General features: G+C 48.4%; 1 protein-coding gene across 6 annotated transcripts in view; it reads right to left on the reverse strand.

The window, feature by feature from the left end:
- MARCHF8 (membrane associated ring-CH-type finger 8) overlaps positions 1-26,889 on the reverse strand; it is a 106,453-nt gene extending 79,564 nt beyond the window's left edge. The window contains exon 1 of one of the 6 annotated variants that reach the window (XM_040970419.1): positions 26,706-26,889. The gene's annotated coding sequence lies outside the window, so the exon portion shown is untranslated. Of the gene's footprint in view, positions 1-13,858; positions 13,944-19,067; positions 20,336-26,705 lie in introns of those variants that run through there. The other 5 variants (XM_040970415.1, XM_040970422.1, XM_040970416.1 and 2 more) reach the window with 5 other exon arrangements.
- Positions 26,890-27,758: the final 869 nt, after the last annotated feature.

Genomic DNA, 27,758 nt, shown 5'->3' on the forward strand with positions numbered 1-27,758 from the left:
TTCTAATCCCGGCAGCCCCGCTTCCCTTCCAGCTCCCTGCCTGTGGCCTGGGAAAGTAGTCGAGGACGGCTCAAAGCTTTGGGACCCTGCACCCGTGTGGGAGACCCGGAAGAGGCTCCTGGCTTCGGATTGGCTCAGTTCCAGCCGTTGCGCTCGCCAGGGGAGTGAATCATCGGACGGAAGATCTTCCTGTCTCTCCTCTCTGTATATCCGCCTTTCCAATAAAAAAATAATAAAAATAAATCTTAAAAAAAAATAAACCATGCTACTGGCAGAATCAAGTCAGTGTCACTCAGAGTTTTATGTATAATTATAAAAGGACTCATTTTCTCTGAGGCCCTCGAAGGAGGCAAGCCTAGTTTTCCTAAAGGACAGAGTAGGAGAATATTCTCAAGACACCAAGCTTTCTCCAATGTACAAGGTATTGAAGAAAATGCAACTACTAAAGAGCCTAGCACGGTGGCTCAATGGCTAAATCCTCGCGTTGCAAGCACCAGAATCCTAGATGGGCATCGGTTCGTGTCCCAGCTGCTCCATTGCCCCTGCAGCTCCCGTTCACAGCTCAGGAAAGCAGCAGAGGATGAGCCAAAGCATCGGGACCCTGTACCTACACGGCAGACCCAGAAGATGTTTCTGGCTCCTGGCTTTGGGTCAGCTTAGCTGTGGCCACTGCAGCCATTTGAGGAGTGAACCAGGGCATGGAACATCTTTCTCTGCTTCCTTCTCTCCATAAAATGCAATCTGCCTTTCCAGTAAAAACAAATTAAACAAAATAAAATCTAATTTAAGAGGTCAATAAAAAAATAGAATTAAAAGTTAACTTCATTCTTGTGAAAAAACATTTTAAAATCTATGTTTTAAGACTTATTTTATTTTTATTTGAAAGGCCTATTTGTGCAGAAAAGGAGAGACAGGGAAAGAGAAATATCTTCCATTCACTGGCTCACTTCCCAAATGCCTGCAATGGCCAGATCTGAGCCAATCTGAAGCCAGGAGCCAGGAGTTTGGTCTGGGTCTTCCACAAGGGCAGTAGGCTCTCAAGAAATTAAGCCTTTCTCCACTGCTTTCCCAGGCCATAAGCAAGGAGCGGGACTGGAAGTGGAATAGTCGTTTCACAAATCGGTGCCCACACGGGATGCCAGAGCTTGGCGGTGAAGGATTAGCCAGCTGAGCCACAATGCTAGGCCTGCTGCGTTTTCTAGAAACCAACTGAAAAAGACCCCTCACATGCGTGAACTTCAAAATGCTTAGTACCAAAACAAGCTCATCTTTTAATTCCATCTCCCATTCATCGACATGTATAACATTACACAACTCTAAAACACTACAAGAAAATCCTTTGATATTTTTTCACAGCTGAGGGATAATACGAAATGAAGCGTCTTAAGAGCACCAGCTGGATCCCAACATTTTCAAAATTCTAAGCCAATATTTCACCAAGGAAATCTATGTCCACCCAAACAATCAAACAAATGAGGAGACAGAATTATAGGGTAGGTTGGGGCACAAGCGGAATCAACACATATACTTCCAATACATTTCCAACTACAATTCCACATTCTCCTTACCTGCTTTTTTGTCTTTTTTTTTTTTTAAGATTTATTTATTTTTCTTACAAAGTCAGATATACAGAGAGGAGCAGAGAGAGAGAGAGAGAGAGAGGAAGATCTTCCATCCGATGATTCACTCCCCAAGTGACCACAACGGCTGGTACTTGCCAATCTGAGGCCAGGAGCCAGGAACTTCCTCCAGGCCTCCCATGCAGGTGCAGGGTCCAAAGGCTTTGGGCCGTCCTCGACTGCTTTCCCAGGCCACGGGCAGGGAGCTGGATGGGAAGTGCAGCACCCAGGACATAAACCAGTGACCATATGGGATTTCAGTGCATGCAAGGTGAGGACTGTAGCTACGCAAGGCCCTCCACGAACTTTGTGAAGACTTCTCATCTAGGCTGATCCACGCCTACAGTGTTGTTTCTTCCGCCTTAATGATTTAATTAGTGATTAATTAATTAGTGATTAATGATTTAATTTAATTAATGATTTAAACATTAGAATACCCTTTGGAAGGAAATTCCACATATATAGATTGCTACAGTATCAGCGAATGACCTCTCCTTCATTAACTACTGAAACTCTATTCACTGAATTCTTTAATGACTTGCCCCTTGACTTTAAGATTCCCACAAGCAGAGATGGTATCTCCTTTTGTTCACCTTTGTATCTCCCTATCTCTTACCCTCCCCCATCCCTTCCTCACCCCATGTTCTATCACAAAAGACCTATCCAATAAAGGCTAGCTGGAGTCATCTCCTTGGGACAGCTGCCAAAACTGAATGGAAATATCATTTGTAACTCAGAACTATTAACGCACACAGCACACAGTCTCAAAGCCTCACCAAACATCCTCTCCAAAGCATGAAGAGAAAACTACAGTCCATTTCAACTCAGAAGAAATCCTGTACTTTTAAGTCCTGGGGCAGACCAACCACATCAGACCTAGTTTAGAATTGAAACAGGACCAGCATCCTCGGGTAGCAAGTAAAGCAGCCACCTGCAATGCCGGCCACCGTAACCATTTGGGGAGTGCACCAGTGGGGGGGAAGATATCTCTGTATCTCCACGGCTCTGCCTTTCAAATAAGCACAATTTGGAGAAATTAAAAGACATGATTTAAAAACTGTAGTGGAATTCAAATACAGTGAAATATGATCTCAAAGGATAATTCTAAATGGCCACAGTTTCAAGTTATTAGGAATTATGAATAAAAGCTCTAGAGACTGGGCCCAGCACAATGGCTCAGTGGAGAAGTCCTTGCCTTACATGTGCCCAGGATCCCATGCGGGCACCAGTTTGTGTCCCAGCTGCTCTACTTCTCTTCCAGCTTCCTGCTTGTGACCTGGGAAAGCAGTCAAGGATAGCCGAAAGCCTTGGGACCTTGCACCTTTATGGGAGACCTGGAAGAATCCCCTGGCTCCTGGCTTTGGATCAGTTCAGCTCCAATCACTGCAGCCACTTGAAGAGTGAGCCAGCAGACAGATAATCTTTCTCTCTGTATCTCCTTCGTTCTGTAAATATGCCTTTCTAAAAAAAATTTTAAATCTTTAAAAAAAAAAGTTGAGAAAGGGAAATTTGTATTTCCTAAGTTACACATGAGAAAGTTCAGCTTCAAACAACTCAATGTTGAACAGTCAGCAAGTCACCAATGCCATATCTACAGGGTACAGCAGGTGCACAAATGTCCCATGCACATCCCATCACCTCAAAGCCGTACCTCTTCCAGTCACTCAGCCAAGGAGGAAGGTCACCCCATGAGCATCTAACATGCCAGCAGACCAGTGTGTAGCAAAGCACAAGCCATAAGCTGTGAAGATCCTGCTGCTGCTGCACTCCATTAAAACAGAGACCCAAACTGAATTTCAAAGTTCTGAGACGTTTCAGGGAAGATGACAGGATAATCCCACCCACCACCCCCACCCCAAAAGTCTGAAACTGAACCTTATTATTAAGGCTTGCGCTGTACTAACTTACATGTGATAAGCTTGTCTTTAAACCGCAAAATGAATTTTAAAAATCAAATGCAAAACAGATTTAACTACCAGAAAAATATATGCACAAATATCAAAACTAAAGAAATCATAAAGCACACTAAAAAAAAAAATGGACTCAAGTTTACTCAGAAACAAATAAACGCTGAAAATTCTTAAAGAGAATGCACCTACACAGAAACCAGGGCTGGGAAAGGGCTCAGCTGGCCCAAGCTGTAATACCTGCTGACACATGCAAAGGGCAAGAGTGAAGACAGACTCTGTCAAGCAGGGCTGCAGCACCTGCAGGTACATACAAGATCTGGGACTGGGAACACACCTGGTAAGGGAACTTGGGGAACTCCCCAGCTTGGTCACACTTTCCACTGTGAAGCACAGTAGCTGGGAGTGGTCCATATCATGACAAGTTGCAGCAGTCTTTAGCATTTCTGTGGACTGGGACAGGGGCAAGCAGGGCTGGGCCAGGCTGCAGCACCTACTGGGATGTATGAGAGCTAGGACAAGGTGTGGGCTGCACCCAGCTGGGATGGGCTGTAACATCCACTAGCAAGAGCTAAGACCGCAGATAAGCCATGGCAGGGTGGGTTGAAGCACCCATCAGCACACACAAGATTCAGGGCTGAGAACAGGCCTGTGAAGAGAACTCTGGGGACTTCCCTGCTGGGTTGCTGTGCCCACTGATAAGTGCAAAAGCCAGGACTGGTAGTGGACCTGACTGGGAAAGGTTGCATCACCCACTAGGAGACATGTGGGCTGGGTTTGAGGATGATCCAGTTGAGGCCAGGCTCCATCATCCACTGGTGCTTGGGAAAGGATGAGTATGAGGCAGGCCAAGTTAGGTTGTGGCACCCACCAGGTCACATGAGAGCAGGTTCTGGGGAGGTGTGCCAGGCAGAGCTAGGCATAGCACCCACTGGTCAGAACGGGAATGGGTATGGATGGGTAGGTCAGCCTAGACCACAGTCCCTACTAGTGAGTGCTAGGACTGGGGACTGGCCATGTCAGGCTGGGCCGTAGCAACCACTGGCACACTCTAGATCCAGGGCGAGGAGCAGGCCTGATGGGAAAACTTGGAGAACACACCCACTAGGCCGCAGCATACACTGGTGAGTGCCAGTCAGGCCCAGGAGCAGGCCAAGCCAGGCCAGGCAGGGCTGCAGCACCCATTGGCATATGTGTGAGCTAGATCTGGGCACAAGCCAGCCTGCGCCAGTTCACAGCACACAGTGGCATGAATGAGAATCAAGCCAGGACACATGACAGGCCAGGTTGAATCAACACACTCATCAATTCACATGTGTGCTGGGGATAGGACAGGCTGCAATAGGCTGCTGCACTAGACCGTAACAGCTGGGACTGGGTATAGCCCGGATTGAGCAAGGCTGTAGCACCTGTTAGTGAATGCCAAAGTCGGGGGCAGACCATCTAAGACTGGGCCACAGCACCCGATGGCATGCACAAGACCAAGGGATAGAAGTGGGCCTAGCAGGAGAACCAGAATCGCTGGTGAGCTTGAGAGTCATGGCCGGGGGAAGGCCAGCACTCACTGGCATACATGTGGGCCAGGTCTGGGGGAGGGTAGACTGAGCTAAGCTGCAGCACCCATGGATGTGCACAAGAGCCAGATGGGATACAAGATGGACCGGGCTAGGCTAAAGCACATACCAGCAGATGAAGGAACCAGGGCTGGGGATGGGCTTGGTGGGGATTTTTATGGCAGGCTGGGCTGGACTAAGCAGCAGCATTTATCAGTTCATGTGAGAGACAGGGCTGGGGACAGAACTGACCAAGCAGCTGAATTTATCAGTGTCTGCAGATAACAGACTGAGCCTGACCCTGCACTAGCTGCAGCACACAAAAGTCAAGTCTGAAGTCAATCCAAGACAAGGATTTAGATGGGGACTCCCCAGCCATGGAAAACATGTTATCAAGGCTAGGCCTCCTCATTTGTTGACGCTCACGCAGTGGACAGCACGCCCAGATACACACAGGGGACATGACAGCCAGCTCATTTAGGCCAGCAGAAGAAAGTGACTGCCTCATCAGAGGATGGAAAGCAGAACAGGTTGGACAATTCTCCTGGCTGAGCTTTGCAACATGTTCCTGAGCCTTTGGTTACGCTAAGGTGGACTTGGTCAGCCAATAGACCTTGGAAAAATTTTCTCAACCCCCATTGCAACAAAGCAATGTCTCAGAATCATCTAAACCACTCAAGTGTTTGCATGTTTGAGCACTAACCCACACAGGGGTCTCTAAGGCATCACCAATAACTGTCCTCTATCCCTGGTTACCCCTGAGTCCCGATGTATTCTGACAATAAGTAACTGCCGCCTCCCCTTCCTCCCGCTGTGGACACATGAGAAAAAATAAAAGTTGGAACATTTGTCCCACCCACCTTCCTCCATAACTGAGCCCTCCCCACCTTAATCAGAGACCTACATGGGCAGGCATCCCTCTCAGGTACACAAATAATATTTAAAAAAAAAAAAAAACAAGGGGGGGGGGGAGAAAAGAAAAACTGATCTTCCTGGGAAGAAGAGAGAATCCTGAGAATTCTGGATTGATTCTAGCCTTGAACTCCAGAACCGCTGCTTCCTTGGTTCTCCAGCCTCCAGACTGCTCTGCAAGTTTTGGACTTGCTAGCCTCTTGAATCACATAAGCCAATCCACACTAAAGAAACTGGAACTGGAAAAAAAACAAAAGTTACTGTGTAGATGGAGTTTACACAGGAAAAAATGATGCAGAATTCAACCTGGGCCAGCCTTGGTTGTTGAGGCCACCTGGAGAGTGAACTAGTAGATTCAAAATCTTTCTTTCTCTCTCTCTGTATTTCATGCAAATAAATAAATAAATAAATCTTAAAAAAAAAAGACAAACCTAAGTATGCAGTATGCATTGAACTGAGGAATCCATCCCAAGACGAAAATGCTTTTGATTCACAAACTGGAAATCACCTTTTCAACAGGCAATACAAACATAATCTCACACAATTCAATAAAATCCTCCACTCCTAAATTTGCACTGGACAAAGCAGTATGAACCTCATGAAATATTTTCTTTGTATTTACTCATTTTCATTTTCTTTGGGAGGCAAAAAGAAATTTGCCATCTGTTGATTTGTTCTCCAAATGCCCACTGGGTCAGGATAAACCATGAGTCCGGAATTCCACCCAAGTGACAGGAAGTCGAGTACTTGAGCCACGATCTGCTGCTTCCCAGGATACACACTAGCAGGAAGCTTCAAGCCTGCTCCAGTGTTTTACAATTGGTAACAAGACATTCCGTGGCTTTGCCCACTAAGAGAACAAAGCACAACCATCTTAGCCACCAAGGTCTCGGAATACAGTTTCCCACTAAAAGGGATCAGGGCTGGTGGGAGAAAGGTCCTGTGATGGAGTAAAGAGTGGCCACCTACAAGACCAGACAGGAAGACCCGTGGGGAACACGCACATCAGAAATGCCTGGAGATGCTCCCAGTGGCCAGATACTCTGATCAACAATGAGAATAACTGCAATACATTTTAAAATACATTTTTAAAATACATTTTTTAAAAAGTCACATTTTACAATATTTGTTAAATAAATGGATTTGAGAATAACTGGCCATCTTTGGGGTCATAAAGAGTTTTCCAACAGTTATAAATAAATTTCTTTTTTTAAAAAGATGTAGTTATTTTTATTGGAAAGGCAGATATATAGAGAGGAGGAGTGGCAAATATTCAGAGAAAGCTCTTCATTCCGATGAATCACTCACCAAGTGACCACAACGGCCGGTACTTGCCAATCTGAAGCCAGGAGCTCTTCTACGTCTCCCACATGGGTGCAGGGTCCCAAGGCTTTGGGCCGTCCTCAACTGCTTCCCCAGGCTACAAGCAGGGAGCTGGATGAGAAGCGGGGCCGCCAGGATTAGAACTGGTGCCCATATGAGACCCCAGCACGTGCAAGGCGAGGACTTTAGCCACTACACTATTATGCCAGGCCCATAAATAAATTTCTGAATAACCAGGTAATATCTAAGAAACTTCTCCATAAAATTATTCTATCTAATATGTGAAGAAGGAATAATGGAATTTAGGATGGTAACACTATAGAAACACATGACTTAACACGTGACCTAGGCAAGCCTGTTTCAACAGCTCATTTGGTCAATCCTCCCCTGTAAGCACCGGGATCCCATATGAGCGCCGCCGGTTCATGTCCTGGCTGTTCCAGTTCCCATCCAGCTCCCTGCTTGTGGCCTGGGAAGGCAGTGGAAGACGGTCCAAGGCTTTGGGATCCTGCACCCGCATGGGAGACCTGGAGGAGGCTCCTGGCTTCGGATGGGCTCAGCTCCAGCACTGTGGTCACTTGGGGAGTGAATCATCGGATAGAAGATTTTCCTCTCTTTCTCTGCTCCTCTCTGTATATCTGCTTTTCCAATAAAACTAAATAAATCTTCAGAAAAATTATCAAATTAACTATTCTGAGTGTAGGGTTTTGAAATAGATCTCCAGAATTTCTTGATCCGTAAAACTGAAACTATACTCACACAACAGCAACAAGAGACTTTTTTCTTAATGTTTCCTATCCACTACCTGTAGCCTACAGACGACAGTAGCAACAACTTCTTTTAAGGTATTATTGTCTCGATTACCAGGACAATAGCAAATAGAAAAGAAAAGAAAAAAAAAGACAGTCCATAAGGGAAACGAGAAGTCTGAACCACGATGCAGCCAGCAGTCGCACGCACCACCCCCTGACTGGCAAAGGAAGCCAGGACAAGAACGTGGCTTCAGGATCCCCCTAAGTGGGAGTGAGGGGCGGGGCAGGAAGGCAGCCAGCAGCACCCCTCAGAAATATTCCCAGCACAGCTGCATCCCTCAGAGCCCCACTCCCCAGGATCAGAGGGAAACCAAGCACTCGGGAGCACCGTGCCAGGCCTTGCTCAGCACGCCTGTAGTAATACGCCTACACAAGCCTGCAGAAGGAAGAGTAAGACTTAAACTCGGTTCATATTTATGGATATCAACTCAGTTCATATGTATAGCGTACGCTACTAATGCCCAGTTGTTACAAGCCTAGCGCAATTATGTTCTTAAAAATAATTACTGGCACTTTAAAAAAAAAAATCGTATCCTTATTGGAAAGGCAGATTACACAGAGAGAAGAAGAGGCAGAGAGAGCTTCCATCTGCTGGTTCACTCCTCAGATGACCGCAACAGCCAGAGCTGAGCTGATGTGAACCTAGGAGCCAGTCTCCCAAGTAAGTGCAGGGACCCAAAGACCTGGGCCAATCCTCCACTGCTTTCCCAGGTTACAAACCTGGAGCTGGATCTTTTAGTGGGTCAGCCAGAAAAAGAACCATTGTCCATACGGGAAGTCGGCGCCGCAGGTGGAAAATCAGCCTACACTAGCCCAGACACTTTAAAAAAAAAAAAGAAAAAAAGCTTATTTGTTTATTTTCAGGGGAAGAGAGACCAACAAAAGTCTTCTAGCCACCTGCTTATGCCCCAAATGGTTCTAACATCCCAGGTTAGGCCAGACAGAAGTTAGAAGCTTCATCTGGGCTGGCCACACGAACAGCAGAGAAGGCCCCAACTACGTGGGCCACCTTCTACTGCTCTCCCAAGCAAAAGCTAGTAGGAAGCCGGACTGCAGGTGCCGCAACCAGACTCACGCTGGATGCAAGGCACTGCACGCGGCAGCTCAACCTGCAGCACTCACACTCGTCGACACCGCCCCTTTTCCGCTCAGTACTCCAGTTCCTGTTAGCTTCGGTGTTAGATGAACCTGAGCCAACCAGTCCTTCTTCAGAACCACTTTCAGACTATCCCACTGTTCCACAGAACAACTCCTGGCCTGAGCCTGCACTGGGACCAGGCCAGAGAAAGACAGGGGTCCTGCACAAACCCAGATTCCTGGCAGAGAGATCAGCCACAGATTTCTGACTCTGCAACAGGCCTGTGAGTGGGAGAGGGGACTCAGCAAAGTTTATGTTGGAGAAGCAACAGTCCAGGTTTAATTTTTTTTTTTTTTTAAGACACAGAGCATGAAATCTAAGTAGTGGTCTGGAGAACATCGCATCCATCGCTCCTACTTCATAACACCTGCATAAAGCGAGGGGCTTGCAGAATGAGCTAAAGACACCCTCAAAAAGGCCCTGGACAGCACTGGACGTTTCAAGGCATCAGCAGCAGAGCAGACGGCAGCTACCGGCCTCAGGTCTGGGAGCAGTGCAAGGGAACGACCCCCGGGCGGCCCAGGACAGACAGCGCCCTGTCAGTACGCTCAGGTTTGCTCCCAGCACAGCAGTGGCGGCTGTCGGCTCTGCTTCCGGCACAGGCAGAAAGTGTGGCCAGAGAAGCGTACACCAGCACGAGTGTGTACAACACATTCAGCTACTAACGCCACAGCTGGAGGACACTCACAGCAGGGGGCTCATGTAACCAGGGATTTTCACATTTTTGATGTTAACTCGTTTTTTATTACTAAATCTTTTTCATTGCTGATCTCTTTTTAATGTTTTAAAAATTTGAAAGGCAGAGGGAGAAAGGGACACACAGTGATGTTCAATCCAGTTTCACTCCCTCAAAAAGTCGACACGAGAAGGGACTGGGCCGGGCCAGAGCCACAGCCAGAACTCAATCCTGGTCTCCCATGTGGGTGGCTGGGACCCAGAGGACCAGACCATCGCCCGCTGCCTCACAGGAAACACTCCGCAGGAACCTGTGATTGTAAACAAAGCCGGGACGTGAACAGAGAACGAAACACGGGACATGGACCTCCAAAAGGCCCCCTAACCACTGTGATAAATGCCCACCCCTGCTTCTGTTTTGTTGCTTTTTCTACAATTACACAGTATCACAAATAAAACTTGTATTTTAAAACAAAGCTCAGCAATGCTTAATGAAAAGAAATCTGTAGTAGTATCAGTGCAATGCAATACAGAGCAGTAAAATGTAATGCAGAGTCTACAATAAATCTCCATTGGCACTTCAGTAATTTAGGTCACTTAAAATCAAGTATTCTAAGCAAAGGTAGTTTGGAAAAGATAGGGCTTCAAATGTAAAACTTCTGTGACAATTTTCAATTATTTGGGAAGAACATCAGTTCCAAGGAATTAAGCATTCAGCCTAGCCGTCTAAAACACCTACATCCCACATTCAACACCCAGCTCCACGCTCAAATCCAGCTTCCTGCTGATGCACAGCCCAGGGCACAACAGTGACAGCCCCACGCCACGCTTTCCTCCCCCAACACCACGCACCTGGATTCAGCTAACAGATCCTGGCTCTGACCTCAGCCCAGCCCTAGTCATCGCAGGCAACTGGGCAGGGAATCAGTGCAGGAGCTCGCTCGCGCTCTCTGCCTCACACAGAGAATGCAGATTTTATCACAGTAATGAGCCGCTTTCCCCTCGTCTTACCCAGCAGGTGCACGCCAGTGAGCACAGCACGCGCTTCACAGGCCGTGACGGTACAACACAGAAGCATGTGACAGAGCCAGGGGCCACCACCAAGGCACATGTGCAGGAGAGCACCTGCAGGCACTTCACACGGACGTGTAAAGCAGCCCTCACCAGCACAGGAAGGAGCCAGCTTATCCCTGGGGACACACTGCTCTGCTCAGAGCCAGACCGGACTGCAAGTGGAGGCCCACCCCCAGAATCTGCGCTCTGAATCCCAAGCTGCAGAGTCTGGCCTCGTCCAGCTTCCCCACGTTCCTCTGCCTGTGTATTTCAACGGAGATCTCTAAACCAAAGACAGATTTAAAAAAAAAAAAATGCGGAAAGCATTTTTTTTAAATTACATGATGGTAAAGAGTAAGTTAAGACACCTACCACTGACACAAGTTAAATTTTTTGCAATAAATCTTTAGGACACAAATGGTCCTTAACTACTGGCTCATTCACAGAAGGTTGTTTTTATATAGATAAACAATTCAATAAACTTGGACATTAACTGCAATGGGAGTCTCCATAAATGTGATCACAAACACATATTTCCTTCTTGGCTAGAATCCTAGGAACAAACCAAAAAAATCCAGTGTGCATCAGACTCATAATGGTTTTCACACAGGAATGAGCAGCATAGAATTTTCTAATTTATCCAACTTATTTCTGCAATAAGTTCATTAGTTTTCAAGTCCAGAGAGCTTTTACTTTTATCATTTTAAACAGCCTGGATGCTCATGTACCAGGCATGTAGTCCTTGCAGCTGGTCGACAGATGGGCCCCTGCGGTCAGGCCTGACCACAGGCTCCTTCCTTCCCCAACACACAGCCAGGCACCTGCCCAAGGACAGCCAATCACTGGCCAAGGAGAGAAAGGTTAGATGAGCTGTCATGTGGGACATGGACACGCTGGGCCAGGGTTCACCCTGGAAATCCAGCATTCAGAGGGACGCAGAGTGAAGCATGACCTTCAAAGACACACAGACAAGGCCAAGGTCAGAGAGGGAAAAATCAGGAATGGAACGTGTGACAGAGAGAAAGAAGAGCATGAGGAAGGCTCTGGCCTCCACAGAGAAGTGGAGCCCAATATGAAGAGAAACTGCAGACACAACTTGAATGTCTGTATGTTTGGCTGGTCCCTAGAACTGTGCCAGAACCCAACAGCCATTCAGTTCCAGTCTCCTCCAGGAACCTTACTGTGAACTGACTCCCCAAAAGGCAAACAGCTTCACATACCGTCAGGAGTTTGGTTCGGGGAAAGGGATAAATTAAAACACTTGAAATCACACGGAAAAGAAGTACAAAAGTCTAAAAATATGAGGCCAGCACGGTGGTGCAGCAGGCAAAGGTGCTGCCTGCAATACTAACATCTAGTTGCTTCACTGCCAATCCAGCTCCAGGCTAACACTCCTGGGTCCGAGTGCTTGGGTCCCTGCCACCCACATGGACCACCTGGATGTAATCCCCAGCTCCCAGCCGAAGGCTGGCCCTGGCCTGGCTGTTGAAGGCCTTCTGGGTGAATGGATGGATGGGTGGATGGATGGATACATACATACATATAAATTTTTAAAGATATATAAATTCATACTAAAAAAAATGCCCAATGCACAGAAAGATAAGTCTCTGAGTAAGCCAACAGAATAAACACTTCTGTCCTCTCTCCTCATATTATGTAATTATCAAACATACAAACTGCCCAGGAAATACGGGTGCAAATCTGGTACAGCAGCTAAGACAGAGGCATCCCCTACCACAGTGCCTGGGTTCAGGTAGCAATCCACTCCCACCTTGGCCTCCTGCTAAGACGTACCCTGGGAGGGGATGGTCCAACACTCGCATCCCGGCCACCCACGTGAAAGGCCCAGACTGACTTCCCAGTTCTGGACTCAGGCCTGGCCCAGTCCCAGCTGTCCTGGGAATTTAAGGAGTAAACCAACAGATGGAAATCTTTCATTTATTTATTTATTTATTTCGTCTTTCCATCTCCCCAACACCTCAGTTTGTTTCTCTGCATTTTAAATAAATACAAATAATTAAAATTATTAAACTTATTAAAGAATAAAAGTTAAGATTTATCTATTTACGTGAAAGACAGAGGCAACTTAAAGGCACACAGGGAAGGGGAGGGAGGGAACAAATGAGGGAGGGGGCAAGGGGCAGTGGGAGAGACAGAAACCCCCATCTCCTGGTCCACTCTCCACGTGGCCACAACGGCCAGCTCAGAACCGGACTGAAGCCCCCGAAGCAGGAGCATCATCTGGGCTTCTTACGTGGTGACAGAGGCCCAAACACGTGGGCCATCTTCTGCATCTCCCGGGCCATTAGCAGGAAGCTGATCAGAAGTGGAGCAGCTGTCACACAAATCGGTGCTTATGTGGGATGTCTGCATCCCAGGTGGCAGCTGTACCCACCACGCTGGCCCACATTTATCTTTCCAAAGTAATACAATTTTAAATACACAGTGAAATTAAGAAATGGTCAGTTTAAAAAAAAAAACATGGCTTTTAGAAATCAAAACATAATACTTACTAATCAAGTGAGGTAATTTAAAAAGCAGATTAGTCGTATATCATACGAGACACCAAGTTAAAAAATGCTGAGTATTATGAAATCTATACTGTTCACGTTAGCTAAAATATAGAGTCAACCAAGTGTCTACCGTCAGATGACTGGATAGAGAAAATGCAGTGTATGGATACACACACAATGGAATGCTAGTAAGAATGAAATTCTATTTTCATCAACAGATTAACATTGCACTGAGTAAAATAAGGCAGGCACAGAAAGACAAATGCTGCTTGTTCTCCCATGTACCTGGGAGCTACAGAGAAAAGCAAAGCGAAAAAGAAACATGTTAGAATCACTATAATTTTTGTTTATACCTTTGGTCAAACCAATGGCTAGCAACAATATGGAACTGGGCTCTCATGTGACACAGCAAGTTAAGCTGCTGCTGCTGGAGAACTGGAGGAAGCTTCTGGCTCCTGGCTTCAGATCGGCTCAGCCTGGGCTGTTGAGGTCATTTGGGGAGTGAACCAGTGGATGAAAAGATCTCTGTGTGTGTCTCGCCTTTCAAATAAAAATACAATAAATCCACAAAAATTTAAAAAGCCATCTCACCTCTAACACTGGAGTACAAATTTAAAGAAAATGAGAATTACACATTGCGACAGAAAGGACGGGGTGGTTGGCTCAATCACATGTGTGACCAACTGGGGGTCCTAGTAAGAGAATACAGAGACCAGCGGCAGTGAAGACAGGAGCTCAGAGCTGTCAGAGGCACACAGACAGGAGCTCAGAGCTGTCAGAGGCACACAGACAGGAGCTCAGAGCTGTCAGGGGCACAGACAGGAGCTCAGAGCTGTCAGAGGCACAGACAGGAGCTCAGAGCTGTCAGAGGCACACAGACAGGAGCTCAGAGCTGTCAGAGGCACACAGGCAGGAGCTCAGAGCTGGCAGAGGCACAGACAGGAGCTCAGAGCTGTCAGAGGCACACAGACAGGAGCTCAGAGCTGTCAGAGCCACAGACAGGAGCTCAGGGCTGTCAGAGGCACACAGACAGGAGCTCAGAGCTGGCAGAGGCACACAGACAGGAGCTCAGAGCTGTCAGGGGCACAGACAGGAGCTCAGAGCTGTCAGAGGCACACAGACAGGAGCTCAGAGCTGTCAGAGGCACAGACAGGAGCTCAGAGCTGTCAGAGGCACACAGACAGGAGCTCAGAGCTGTCAGAGGCACAGACAGGAGCTCAGAGCTGTCAGGGGCACACAGACAGGAGCTCAGAGCTGTCAGAGCCACAGACAGGAGCTCTGAGCTGTCAGAGGCACAGGCAGGAGCTCAGAGCTGTCAGAGCCACAGACAGGAGCTCAGAGCTGTCAGAGCCACAGACAGGAGCTCAGAGCTGTCAGAGGCACAGACAGGAGCTCAGAGCTGTCAGAGGCACACAGACAGGAGCTCAGGGCTGTCAGGCACACAGACAGGAGCTCAGAGCTGTCAGAGGCACAGACAGGAGCTCAGAGCTGTCAGAGGCACACAGACAAATCCAGATTGGAGAAGCACACCATGCACCGAGCAGCACGAGCAAAGGTCTCTCCACCCAGACACGTTACTGTTCACTGCCCCGTCAGGCCCAGGAGGACATTCAACTGTCTGAAAGGACGAATCATTACGACTCGTCTGACTGCAGGCTCTCCCAGCCACAGCACAAGCCAGACGGTACAATTATTACTCTCTTCAAAGCCTCAGGAAAACATCACTGCTGACGACCAATATATGCCCAGCAAAGCCACCCCTTTTAAAGCATGGAGGCGAAATGAAGGTACGTCCAGCAAACCGTACCTCGGGCAGTTTCTGAGCAGCACAATGCCACTGAAGAAAGCTGGGAGGGAAGAATACGTGCGTGGTGTACAAGATGAAAAACTGACCTTAGAATGAGATCTGGGGTGCCAGAAGGAATGGGGTGCAAGCATGGGCACCTGTGTCCATGAGCACAAGCACACACTACCCAGGCTAAACACAGTGGTTTGCAACAGGATACAAAAGGAGCAGAGAAAAATCGGGGGCGGGGGGAACACCAATGTTTACTTCAGGGAGTGTAAGAAGGGAGATCATTAAAGTATTTTAAAATATCTACATTTTCCTGGAGGGAAAACCAAGATATTGGTGATATTCAGCTTTGTTAGCTTAAAAGGCTAGGATGAATCAATGCCATATGTTACGGACAATAGGCAAGGAACGCGGCTGACGAACTCCAACAAGGGAAAGCACTAGAAGCACCTCCACGGCGCTACATTAACACTGGTGGTATCAACAGGGAATCGCTTCGTGGGTTTTCGTGCACACGGAAGATGCTCTGGTCTGATTATACCCCCAAAAGTGGATGTTAAAACTTAATCCCACACAGGAGGAGTAGAGACCTGGCAGAACCAGCCTGAATGAGGTTGGGGAACTTGAGGAAGGGGCTAGAAGGAACAAGCCAGACCCCAGGCTCTTCTGCCTTGCTCTTCCACCAGGCAAGGATGGGGACAGCAGGAAAGCGCTCACCAGACACCTAACGCTGGTGCCACGAGTCTGAATTTCCTGGGATCCCAAACCATCAAGATCCGAAACCATCAGACTTCTGTTTCTATCAAGGACCCAGTTTCAGGCACTTTCTCACAGCAATGCTAACGGGCTAAAACAGATGAATCAGAAATACAGCCAGCCACTGCGAACCTACACAAGGACACAACCTAGCTCTGTCCACTGAGGCCTGGAGGCAATGAAAGACACACCAGCGGCAGCAGGCACCTCATGTGCCCAGATGGTGATTTCCACAAACATGTCCACCCGCAGCCCCATGAAAGCAAACCTGCCACGAGGGGCCAATGTGAGTGCTGGGGCACCCAAACCAGCCAAACCGTCTGCTTGCACCAGCAGGTAACTCTCAATCAGGAGACATAAAAGGGGCACAGGAGAGCAGAGTGAGAAGGGAAATAACCAAAGTAATGAAAGAATATACAGATGAACCACTCCAATGGAAGCACAGACCAAAGCCAGGAGGTGCAGGAGGGCTCCTCCTCCCACACAGCAGTAACACGCAGGCTGGAGAACAACCACTGCAGGCTGAAACGGTAAGTCAACGTTCGAACAGGAAAGGGAATTTATGCAGTGGCAGTGCACCCACTGCCAAACCAAAGACTGCATTGATCAGCAGAGAAGTCTTTCAGCTACCAACAGAACCCACTGGCTAACACCATCGTAGCTGCTGGAACAAGCTAACCTTGGAGAGCCCCTAACACACTGTGCTCAGAAGAATGGAAATCATCTATTTGAAAATCCCTGTCTAAAATGTACAACCTGGGGCCAGAGTCATGGCCTGGCAGCTAAAGTCCTCGCCCTGGTCGTGCCGGGATCCCATATGGGAGCCGATTCTAATCCTGTTGAATCCTCTTCCCATCCAGCTCCCTGCTTGTGGCCTGGGAAAGGAGTCGAGGACGGCCCAAAGCTTTGGGACCCTGAACCTGTGTGGGAGACCCAGAAGAAGTTCCTGGCTCCTGGCTTTGGATTGACACAGCACTGGCCGTTGCGGTCACTTGGGGAGTGAATCATCGGACAGAAGATCTTCCTCTGCCTCCTCTTCTCCCTGCATATCTGACTTTCCAATAAAAATAAATATTTTTTAAAAATGTGATAATGCTAGCAATACAATATGTGAATCTGAGCAAAGAACACATAACAATTCCTTATACCCTTCCTACAGGTTTAAAATCATATCAAAAGCTACACATAAAGCACAAGATGTAACGGGAAAACAAGAAGTATTTGATACATGATCATTATCTTTAATATGTGGATATTGCATAAAGCAAACTTTAATATTCAAAGATATTACATAAAGCACAAGATGTAACTGGAAAACAAGAAGTATTTTTTCATACAGGATCGCTGTCTTTAATATTTACACATTTTATAAAGCAAACTTCAATATTCAACGATCATAGTAAGCAAAAGACGTAACTGGAAAACAAAGTGTTTTTTCACACAAGATGACTACCTTTAATATTCAAAGACACTGCATAAAGCAAGCTTTCTAAAAAAAACACCACCACTCCTAAAAATAACAGGAAAAGAATACACGCAGCCACATCTCAGAAGCTGATGAACAGCTAAGGAACACGGAAAAACACGAAGTCAACTTTACTGATGACTTTGAAACAGTCAAAGGCAGATGTGACGTTTTGCACCTGTTCTGACCATAAGTTTCTTTTTGGAAAGCATCAGCATTGGCCAGGATCCCCTAAAAAGTGGACACTCAACACATCAGCAGTGGAGTGTTAGCCGGAACCTTTCAGGAAAGCAATTTAAACTGTGAAATCAGGAGCCTTAAACAATCCACACCATTCTGTTTCTTGACACCACGTGAAAGACACTTCAACTATGGGTTCAAGTTGTCGCCATTCATGTCCTAGCTGCTCCATTCCCGCTTCGGCTCCCTGTTAGGGACTGCGAAAGGCAGTGAAGGACAGCCCAAGTGTTTGGGCCCCTGGCACCCATGTGGAACACCTTGATGAAGCCCCAGGTTTTGATCTGGCCCACTGCTGGTCACTGCAGCCATCTGGGGAGAAGACCAGCAGATGAGATTTGTCCCTGTCTCCAACCCCTCTGCCTCCCCTCCCACTAAGTTAACTTTTTCAAATAAATAAGTCCTTTTAAAAATAAGTAAAAAACTTGGGCCCGGAACGATGGCCTAGCAGCTAAAGTCCTCACCTTGAACCCACCGGGATCCCATATGGGCGCCAGTTCTAATCCCGGCTGCTCCACTTCCCACCCAGCTCCCTGCTTGTGGCCTGGGAAAAGCAGTTGAGGACGGCCCAAAGCACAGGCCGTTGCAGTCACCTGGGGAGTGAATCTTCAGATGGAAGATCTTCCTCTCTGTCTCTCCTCTTCTATATCTATCTGACTTTGTAATAAAAATAAATAAATTTAAAAAAAACAAGTAAGTAAAAAGCTATCCCCAGAAGAAACAAAACTGTTCAAAATAATTCACTGAAAGCAAAAGAAACACAGCTAAACAAACTGTAACATGCAAGATTCAGACGTTGGAAGTTGTTTCAATGGGAAATGTGATGCGAGGTGTTGATAAATTTTCAAAAATGAGGCTTTACAATGAACTTACCTACCTAAGAAAACAATTCATAAGGCTCACAGTAGAAGTGCTAACACATACACAGGACATGAGCCGAACCCCCTCCAGTCCCCACCAACTGTGCCCACCCAGGCCAGAGCTACCATTCCTTCACGGTGGCATCACTGCCAGCCACTGGTGCTCCTTCTGCGCGCCCAGTCCCATCCCATCTCATGCATGTCTCAAAATGGACTCAAGCTACTGAAGTCACTTCGAAATGGAAACCTAAGTTAAATATGAAAGTTCATCAAGTAGCAATTTCAGTTTTGTTTTCCTGTTTCAAATAAAGGCATTAAAAACAACCCCGCGGCTTTCTGAGACAACCTAGTCTCCCAAGCAGACCTGAGCCAGCAGTTAGACCCCCACATACCCGACTGTTCCTGATGGGTGCTGCTGCTGTGCGAGCCAGCAGTTAGACCCCACATACCTGACTGTACCTGATGGGTGCTGGGTGCTGCTGTGGGCGCACCTTTCCGTCAGCAGCGGCGTCTGGCAGCCTAATCAAGAGCCACTGGGGAAAACACAGCCAGCTGGGGAGCCGACCTCCGCCACAGCCCAGAGCCACACCTGACTCCAGCTCCGCCCTAGTCCCTACGGATTCCACCTTGCACTTGGCAACACGGCCTAATTAGCTGAGCGGAGCACAGCAACGCAGGCAAAAGCCAGGTGGGAGCAAGTTCGTCCTAACCATGCAGCAGGTCAGTTGTGAGGTGTGCATAAGGCAACGGTTCTCAGCCGGCGTTACGTTTGCAGCCCAGGGGACTTGTGCCAGTGTCTTTGATAGTTTTGGCTTAGGGAGGAGAGAGAGAAAGTGTTTACTGGTATCTACCAGAAGAGGTGGCTACAGTAGTGTGTGTGTGTTTACTGGTATCCATTAAAACAGGTGGCTGCAGCACTGTGTGTGTGTGTGTTTTATCTATTTGAAGAACCCAAGGACGCTGCTTAACATCCTATAGCAGCTCTCCACAGCAAAGAATTATTTAACCCCAACTGCTGACCAAGCTCAGCGTGAGAAATCCTGCCACAAACTGCTATGTCTCCTAAGGCAGAAAAGCCTCACCCCCAGCCCAGCAGCACAGGAGTCTAAGTTACTCCAAGAACGTCAACTAAACCATACATTGAAAAGTGGCAAAAAACATTCTCCCCTCCCCCGGACTCGCTCCCTTACGTATCTTACATTTCCTCCAACACCGCTTCACAGCAGAAACTAGCAGATAATACTATCAAAATGGCGCAGGAGGGAGGCACACCCACGGAGTCGATGACAAAGTCAGCTGTGCCTCTCGGCAGGGCCTCGGACCCCAAACTTATAGCCCCCAGCTTCGCTTACAGACAGAAGGACAAGCAGTCAATACTCAAAGAAAATACTGCTCCTTCCCCAGATGACTCATCCAAAACGTCACAAGACATAAAGAGCCACAGCCATACTCAGCGTGCCCCTGCACAAACAAAAAGGTGGATAAGAATTCAGTATACAAATCGGCACTGTTGTCATTGGATCACAGTCATGACGGCTAAGACACACACCACGGTAGCCCTTCCTCGATGACTTTAACAGCTTCCTGAAGCCGTGACGTCTACCTCCAGGAGGCCACCAGGTCCCATGCCTGGCTGAGGCCCAATAACCTGGGCCTGCTCCTGCAGCATCACTGAGCCTGTCTGACCCGTACGTTTGTCCTTTCAGCGGCAGCGACACTGACCACTTCCAGTGACCCACTCAGTACTGACCAGCGGCCCGTTGGACATGCGTCCATTACAGATGGACTTGTGGTGCAGAGGTCAAGGACCCCCTGGAACACCTGCTTCCAGTATCGAAGTGCCTGGGTTCGAGTTCCAGCTCAGTTCTCATTCCCCATGCGTGACAATAGGCAGCAGGTCAGGACCCAAGCAGCTAAGGCCCGCCACACACGCAGGAGCCCTGACTTGAACTCCTTGCTCCAGGTTTCAGCCTTGGAGTGGTCTAGTGAGCTTCCTGCTCACACCCCGGCAGGCCCAAGGATTTAGGGTCCTGTCACTCACACATCAGACTCAGTTCTTGGATCCCGGCTCTGGCCTGGCCCACCTCCAGCTGTTAACGGGCAGCTGGGGGAATGATCAAGCAGATGGAACATCGCTCCCTGTATCTCCCTGTCATTCTGCCTTTCAAATAAACAAATCTGAATTTGGGGGCCTGGCACTGTAGCCTAGTGGCTAACGTCCTTGCCTTGCATGTGCCAGGATCCCATATGGGCTCCAATTCATGTCCCAGCAGCCCCATTTTCCACCCAGCTCCCTGTCTGTGGCCTGGGAAAGCAGTTGAGGACGGCTCAAAGCTTTGGGACCCTGCACCTGTGTGGGGAGACCCAGATGAGACTCCTGGCTCTTGGCTTTGGATCGGCACAGCTCCAACCAATGCGGCCACCTGGGGAGTGAACTAGCTGATGGAAGTCTTTATGTCTGTCTCTCCTTCTCTCTATATATCTGATTTTCCAATAAAAACACATAAATTTTTAAAAGTCTGAATTTGGGGGCCAGCATGGTAGCATAGCAGGTAAAGCTGTCACATACAACAGAGATATCCCACATGGGCACCAGTCCACGTCGCGACAGCTCCACTACCAATCCAGTTCCCTACCAGTGCCTGTGAAAGCAATGGAAGATGATCCAAGTGCTTGGACTCCGTACCCATGTAGGGGACCAGAAGACCCACCCACATGCTACATCTTAACACTGGGTTCAAGTCCCAGCTCCTCTGGTCCTGTTCCAGTGTCCTGCTAACGTGCAGCAACAACTCAAGCACTGTGGTTGTGCCACCCAAATGGGAGCTTTGCATGGAGTCCTGGGCTCCTGACTTGAGCCCGGCTCAGCCTGATGGCTGTGAGCATTTGACAGTGGGCCAGTAGACAGGAGCTCTCATGTACTGTCTCGCATATGAACAATCTTTTTAAACAGATGAAGGTAGGAAGGGTGTCACAAGGCGATGAATGTGAGTTGCCACTAGACCCTGAAAAGGGACAGACATCTGACAAGCAAACACAGACCTCATTCCTACAGCACAGAGAACCAACTCTGCCAACAGCCTCAAAGACCCAAGGAGCAGACTCATCTTCAGAGCTCACCGAGACAGGGCAATCCCAAGGACGACCTGAAGTCAGGCTCCCGGCTGGACATAGCACCCCTCTGACCTGCAGACAAGGAACGTGTGTTGGCTTACATGGTCACCTGTTACACAGCATTAAAAAAAAAAAAAAACCACACTCTCAGGAAAGCTAAGGATGCGCTACCTGGGGCCAGTGACACGGCTCAACGGGCTTCCACCTTCAAGCACTGACATCCCATACAGGTGCCAGTTCGTGTCCCAGCTGCTCCACTGATCCAGCTCTCTGCTTACTGGTCTGAGGACGGCCCCTGTTCTAGGCCCCTGTACCCACGTGGGACACAAGGTGAAAGTGAAAGAAGCTCCTGGCTTTGGCTCGACTCAGCTCCAGCTGTTGCGGCCACTTGGGGAGTGAAGTGACACATGGAAGATCTTTCTATTTCTCTATGTCTTCCCAATAAAAATAAATAAATCTTCAGAAAAAATAAATCCATTACTGTATAACGCAACAGTTCCACACCTAACTCTACCTAAAAACTCTGGCTTGTCTGAACCAGAACACAAGCAAAGAACACGCCTATCACCTGGGGGTGCGGGAAGGCGACAACCCACTCATTCATCAAGGGTGCAAAGGACAAACTGGAATGTTCACACAGTGCAACACAACACAGCAATTAAACAGCAAGGAACTCCATTGGCTGATTCTTAAAGTCTTATGTAGTTATTAAGCTCGATAATACATCGGGTTAAGCCTGCATTTACAATCCTGGGATCCCAAGTAGGATCACCAGTTTAAGTTCAGCTGTTCTACTGTTAATAACGCCTGGAAGATGGTGGAAGATGACCCAAATCCTTCATCTCCTGCCATCCTGGTGGGAGACCTAAATGGAGCTCCTGGCTCCTGGCTCTGGCCTGGCCCAGTCTGGCAAGTTCCCATCTGGGGAGTGAACCGGCTGATGAACATAGGAGCCAGCACTGCTGCTGCTGATGCATTTGAGAAAAGCAGTGGCAGACATTCCGAGTGCCTGGGTCCCTGGCAACCAAGTGGGAGGTCCAGATGAAACTCCTGGCTTCGTATGACCCATTGCTGACTGGTACAGCCAGCTGGGGAGTGAGCCAGCAGAGGGAAGATCTCTCCGTTACTCTCAAAACAAGTGAATCTTTGGGTAGTACTTACTTCTGGGGGGACGTAGGGAGATGAGATCCGAGTGGAGTCCCCAGCACAGAAGGTAATGTAAGGTTGTTCCTACTGGCGACTAAATAACATTATTTACATTCTATGCATGTCTTATAAACACTGTAACATCTCTCCAAGATTTGAAAGATCTTATCAACACAATTAATGTGACCAAAAAGGGGGAAGTTTTTTTTTTTTTTTTACCACTGCAAACACTAATTCAAATTATGCGGACACAGCCAATCATTTTTAATCATATAACGCATGGATTCCGTGCCTTTTTCCACTCAGTGGGTCTTCAAGGCCCATCTAGGCCGCAGTATGTATCAGTTCTGCAAACCCCTTTCACACTTGAATATTCCACAGTAGGGGTGAGCTACATTTTACTTGTCCTCCATCAGCTGATACTCATTTGAGTTGCTTCTACCTTGGGGGTGTTATGCACACCAATGCTGTGAACATGCATGCACAAGTTTTGGGGTGGGTTCACGTCATCACTTCTCTCAAGTACCTGAGCGTGAACCTGAGTGTCACGTGGTAACCCTGTAGTTGGGCATTTGAGAAAGTGCCAGACTATTTCTCAGAATACCAGTCCCAAGGTACAAAGATTAATTTTTTAAAAAGGCATATTTATTTTGAAAGAATTACAGACAGACCATGCATTCGTTCATCAGCTGGTTCATTAGACAGACCAGCACCAGGCCAGGCAGAAGTCAGGAGCCTCAGCTGGGTTTCCCACACAGGTGGCATGGATTCAAGCACTGCGGCCATCTTCCACTGCTTTCCCGAGCCACTGGCAAGGAGTTGGACCAGAAGTGAGGTAGCTGTGCAAAGAACCAGTACCCGTACAGGACTGGCAGCACTGAAGGCGGGTACCCACCTCCTCTCCCCATCCAAGTTGTGCAAATGTCACAACACTCGCAACTACTTCTGTTTCTAACTAGGTAAGGGTCATCTTGATGTGTGTAAACCAGACATTTCATTATGGTTTTGACTTCCATTTCCCTGGTGGCTAATGTCTAATATCTCCATTGATATAGACAGATTTTTCATCTGCTGGCCCACTCCCTAAATGCCTGCAACAGGCAGCGGTGGGCTTCAGCCATTAGTCAGGTCTCTGACACAGGCAGCAGGGCCTCAACCCCTAAAGCCACTGCAGGCAGCTGCCTGCCCGGATGCATATTATTTTTTGTGCCTACTGGCCACTTACATGTTTTGTCCAAGAAGCATCTATTCAAATCCTTTGCCCATTTCTAAATTAGGTTCTTATTCTCATTGCTGTGGAGGTACAACAGTTCTTTATGTACTCTCCTCTCTGTACATCTGCCTTTCAAATAAAAATAATAAATCTTGAAAAAACACTTAAACCAATCACACACCCGGAGAACAGGCAAGATTGAAAACTATCTCCTACAAAGAAAAAAATACACGTACATGCCAATCCGAGACTCGGACTACTTTTAGAAATCTTGGAAACGTTTCATCCGCTTTGATATTTGAAACTATTTGCCATCAAATACATAAACCTAAACTATATGCACTGGGATAGAAACAGAATTATTTTTATTTACTTTTTTTTTTTTCATCTGTTTGAAAGACTGCTCTCCCACCTGCTGGTTCACTGCCCAAATTTTCACAACAGCTGAATCCAGACCAAGCTGACAAGGAAATGCCAGTCTCCCATGTGGGTGGCAGAGACTTGTCGTCTCCAGGGCGACATGAGCAGCTGCCAGCTGGAGTCAGGAACCAAACCCAAGCCCATCAGTGGCAGCTCACCTGCCGCCCTGAGCGCCTGGCACAGAAACAGAACTTACACAGTGCGGGCAAACAGTAAAAGGACCACAGGGAGAGAGGAACTGCTCTCAGGAACTACTACCAACAAGGAGGGTTTCTTTCTTTTCTTTTTTAAGATTTATTTATTTTCATTGGAAAGTCAGATTTACAGAGGAGAAGGAGAGGCAGAGATCTTCCGTCCTCTGCTTCACTCCCCAAGTAGCCGCAGCAGCCAGAGCTGAGCTGATCCGAAACCAGGCACCAGGAGCTTCTTCAGGTCTCCCCCACGCGGATGCAGGGTCCCAAGACTTTACGCCATCCTCGACTGCCCTCCCAAGCCATAAACAGGGAGCAGAATGGGAAGTGGTGCAGCCGGGACACGAACCAATGCCCACATGGGATCATGGCCCAAGCAAGGCAAGGAGTAAGTCAGCCAGTAGGCTTCTCAGCCTGCCAAGGAGGATTTCTTTACTCCTTCAGTTGCTTTATATGCTAATCTCTCCCGGGCATTAACATAACAAAGAGAAAATGTGGGAACAAATTACCAAATAAAACTGCAGTAAGCCTGGCTGAAATTCAGGAGTATTTCAAACAGAGATTAAGTATGCCCCATGCAATATCCCAATGAGAAATGCATCTGTTATTTATCTGGAATTGTACTGAAATTAACAAGATGAAGCCAGAGGGCCTAGCACAATAGCTCAATGGCTAAATTCTCACCTTGCAAGCACCTGGGTCCCAAAAGGATACTGACTCAGGGCCCAGCTGCTCCACTTCTCATCCAGCTCCCTGTTTATGGTCCGGGAAAAGCAGTAAAGGATGATGGCCCAATGCTGTGGGAACCTGCACCTGCTTAGGAGATCCGGAACAAGCTCCTGGCTTCATACAGCTCAGCTGTGGCAGCAGCAGCCAACTGGGGAGTGAACTAGGAGATGAAGGATCTGTCTCTCCTCCTCCCTGGAAATCTGCCTTTCCAACACAAGTGAATAAATCCTGCACAGAAAAATGGGATGAAGCCCTAACCAACCCAGTTTCCTTACTTTGTAACAGAAACTAAAAGCCAGAGAAAGGAAGTGGTTTGCCTAAACGCAAACCCAAGATCAAGGAAGTGAGCCTGCTCTGAACAGAGAAAACAGATTCCACGGGGAGACCTTAAGGCGCCCTCCGTCCATGCGACCTCCAATTCCTGCTCTTGTGAGAAAGGCGCCAAGGACACGGGCTGGAAAGGGAGTGGGTTTCCTCTGTAACATCAAGCTTTCGATCTCAATAAGTGGTTGAGCAGCTCCAGTCTCCAACAAAAGAGATTCAGAAATTATGCTTATACATTTTTTTTAAAAATCAGATTTTTTTTTTTTTTTACAAACCACCACGTCACACTTTCGAGTACGTACTTGCTGATTCAATCAAACAGGACATCCTTTTCCCATGAACTCAGTGCTCCAGGACTCTCAGATATAATAAAGAAGTGTTCTCACAGACCGTGCACTCTCGGGGTCCCGAGCCAGCCACACCACTTCCCATACAGAAGACTTCCACTCCCACTGGCACCTAACCCAACCCAGCAGTGACGCGAGCTGCTACAGCCTAACAGCCTGCTTCCCAGTGGGGGCTGGGGCCATACCCAAAGTCCGCCAGACCGCGATTGCTCTTTCTCCACTTTGTGACAGTTTCCGTAATGGCATGACACAGATGAACCCTCAAAAGAGCGATAGCGAAGCCTACACTCACAAAAACATTCGTCTTCCAGAGCCCAACAAATTCCCAAATACACAAAACATTTCCGCAATCGTTAAGGGAGCTGCTCCACCCGTGAGCTTTGGGGGTCCCCGGGAGGGGAAGGGGTTGGCAGGGAGACCCACCCCCCCAGAGGCTTTTTTTTACTTCCAAACACTCCGTTTTCAGAAAGCAGCTGGGGGAAAAAACACAAATTGGTCACGATAAACCATGATCCCGCTCCCCTTTCAAGCAAAAAAAAAAAAAACTTGGCGCAGGTGCACAGAATCCAAATCAAAGCAGCAGCAGGAAGACGGGACACCTACCTGGGCCTGGGCCGGCGGCTCCGGTGCGTGCCGCGGTCCGCGGAGATCACGGGGCGGACGGGGAAGTGTCGCTCCCGCACAGCCGGCCGGGGCGGACCGGGCCGGGGCGGACGGCACCTGCGAGGCGCCCCGAGCCGCCCGGGGTCCCCGCTCACGCCGGCGCCCGGCACCCGCAGGGACCGAGCTCCCACCTGTCGCCGCCCGCGCGCCCGCCAGCCACACCCCCACGCCCCGCCTCGGCCCCGCACCACAGCCGGGCCCCGCGACCCCCGAGCCTGGGCCGCCTGCTCAGGGGGGCGCCGAGCGCGCGGCACGGCCGCCCCGGCCCGCCTCGGACATGCCGCGGACGCGGACGCCGCAGACGCGGACGCAGCAAGCTCCACGTCGCGCAGCGCGCCGCCTGTTTACAGCCCTCCGCCGGCGGGGGAAGCGGACGGGAGGAGGGGATGGGAAGACGCCGGCTGGCCGTCACGTGACGTCCGCGTCACGTGGCCGCCCGCCTTGCGCGGAAGGGTTGCCGTGGCGACGGCGGCGCGTTGCAGCGGGGCGTCTGCCGGCGGCTGCTTCCCGCACGGGGCTCGGGGGCCTTAGGACTACAACCGACGAGGCCGGCAGGGCACTACTAAGCTTGCTTTCTTTCCCTGCTAAGAGGGAAAGAAAAAATGGAAAATACCAACCCCCTTTATCGCAAGCTAACGAATGGAAAGAGGAGGGAGGAAGTAGTTTTGTTTACTTTTGAGCGTTCATCCTGAAAGACACCTGCGACCCGGAGAAGGGGTGTGAAGAAAGATTGCAGGACTTCCAGCTTTTATTTTACATTATATTGTAATTTTCATGGGTTTTTGTGTGTTTTTTTGCCTAAGTACAGACGTGTCAAAATAAATATTTGAACGTTCAGTGTGTGTCCACAGTTTCCTGATTATATGCTCTGTCCGCCGCCTCTGTGTCTACCAGGTCTAGAACGCCTTCGGCCAGCCTTAAGGAAGGAATGTATTTCAGCTGCTGCCAATGTTGCCTCCAATTGGTATCTCTTACAAGCAGTATACGACCCTA

The sequence above is a fragment of the Ochotona curzoniae genome, unplaced genomic scaffold (assembly GCF_017591425.1).
Source record: "Ochotona curzoniae isolate NIBS_2020 unplaced genomic scaffold, NIBS_Ocur_1.0 scaffold_4763, whole genome shotgun sequence".
In the NCBI taxonomy this organism is placed as follows: domain Eukaryota; kingdom Metazoa; phylum Chordata; class Mammalia; order Lagomorpha; family Ochotonidae; genus Ochotona; species Ochotona curzoniae.